Here is a 2,449-nt window from a genome sequence, read left to right as displayed (position 1 = left end):
ACAAGGTTTGTTTTAACCCTTGGGCACCTGGGGAAGACAAGACGAGGCTGAAATAAAAACTCTTCAGGTGTCCCCATGATCTGCATCCACTGCCTGACTGGAACAAAGAACCCCAGCCTAACCTCGGCCTCTGAAAGCAGAGGTCACATGAACGCGATCAAACATCAAACCAATCTAAATCATGGTATCACCAACTCCACTCCCATCACTGAGCAGCCCTGAAAAATCACAAACTGCAACAAACTTTCACTCTAATTTTTAAAAAAGTGCGAGTGAAACCCATCTGCTGTGGTGCAAGTCCTATTCGCCCATTGCCACTGCCAATCCGGCAATGCCTCAATTTTACAATTGTAATTTTTCATGTTTAAAATCCCTCCATGACCTCAGTCCTCCGTATCTCGGTAACCTCCTCCAGCCCTATAACCCTCTGAAATCTCTGTGTTCCTCCAATTCTGGTCTCTTGCATGCCCCCAGTTCCTTTGGTCCACCATCTCAGCCTGAAGCTCTGGAATTCCCTCCCTAAACCTCTCCAATTCTCTCCCCTTAAAACCTATCTGTGTGAAAAAGCTGTCTTCGTATCTCCTTATATGGCTCGGTGTCAAAGTTTATCTGATAATGATCTGATAATGCTAGCAGCATCCTTACTATGTTCTATGCTATAGAAATGCAAGTTATTGTACTGGACAATATGACCACCCTTAACAGGACCGATATTTATGAGTCCATGTTACAATCACACTGACATCTGGAGATATCTGGTATATGTGGGAATGAACATATCAAAGCTGCTGTGCTCCCTCATCGTCAATGGTACTGCCTGACTCAGGATTACTGGCTCCTATATTGCTTTGGGCCTATTCTGCGGGTTACCGCAGATCGTACATTACTTCAATTAGTCAATCATTTATTTGTTGTGTAATGATGAATTTCCATTGTGTGCTGCCACCAGTGCTATTTTCCTCATTTGTCTCAATCAGGTGGTGTTGAAACACAGCAAGAGAACACTAGGTGCTTTCTTGGGCTGGCTCATCCGGGGTTCTCACTAATTTAGTTTTGCTTCCCTAGCTTGTGTTTTTTCATGTTCATATCTTGGGGATTCCCAGAGTTATTGTCTTCGTGGTTTCTGGCTGATAGAGGTGGTCACATGTAGAGATCAAAAGGTTTATAGTTTTGCCCTGAGGACAACCCTCTGGTCTGATCCTAAACATCAGCTCAGTTTTAGCTTGTTCTTTTCATCACTTCCATTTCATTTTTTCCCCTGTGCACTCTTTACTTCTCTGACGCCTTAGGTCCATGTTCTGATCTTTCTCCTCTCCACAGATCCCAAGAATTAAATGTCTTAAATTCACAAATGGTTAACAATATTTTAACCCTTGTGAGTTTTTGTACCATTATCCATCTGTAGGAATTTTCCTGCGAGCTATATTACTGTGTAAGACTGATATCTTGGATCTTGGAAAATACATAATCAGTCAGGCCTGTAATATTTTACAGAGGGCATTATTTTCTAAGTAAAAAATGAAAGTTTAGCCTGTTAAACTGAAGCCTCATTATGCATTCAAAATCACACTATGAGCATTATTTCACAATTTTTTTTCTTAATGAGGCTATTTGTGGGAGGAAGAGTTTGTGGTCCATTGCTTCAGGGGTTCTAATCAGAGCAAATGGTTTTCACGTGTTGTTTTTTCTGAGTTTGGGAAAAACACAGTTGGGAGTAGATATTGGAGATGATCAATGCACTCACAGAATCACGGAATCACACAGTGCAGAAGAGGCCCTTCGGCCCATCGAGTCTGCACCATCACAACAGTTGAGCTTTCTCAGTGAATTTTGGTCGGTTAGCCCGTACCCAGCCTGGTCACCTCCTACTGCACCAACCATTGTGTATTTGCAAACAAGGAAGAGTGCCTTCCTGTGAAAGCACATCCAATGTTGAGAACTTAAGCAAGGAACAAATCTGGAGCCAATGACTCAGCAGCACACGATACTAGGGGACCAACACACTTCTCCATGTACAATACATGTGCTGATTATCATCTTGGTCAGCGCTGGATGGTTAACAACAATTGCAGGACTGACAACACATGAGATCTTTGCTCTCCTCCAATTATCCACCCCCACTCCTTTTGCTGCAGCATTTGCGGCCATGCCTTCATCCATCTAGGCCCTAAGGTCTGGAATTCCCTCCCTAAACCTCTCACCCTCTCCACCCTCTCTACCTCATGAAGCTTCTGAAAACCTCTTTCCAATATCTGAAAGTCTTCTATTTTGGGGCTGTGTTGGATACTATCTCATGCTGCTTGTGTAATGCATCTTGTGACATTTTTATTACGTTAAAGGCGCTATGTAAATGCAGATTGTTAAGTGTGAATGGAAGTGTGAGTGAATGAATTTGAATACTAACAGAGTTGATTGGAATGTCACGCTCAATTAAGATGCATCCTGCTCA

This window comes from Cetorhinus maximus, chromosome 12, assembly GCF_964194155.1.
Source record: "Cetorhinus maximus chromosome 12, sCetMax3.hap1.1, whole genome shotgun sequence".
NCBI classification, from domain to species: domain Eukaryota; kingdom Metazoa; phylum Chordata; class Chondrichthyes; order Lamniformes; family Cetorhinidae; genus Cetorhinus; species Cetorhinus maximus.
The sequence above is the reverse complement of the archived record's forward strand: the minus strand, read 5'-3'. Positions refer to the sequence as shown.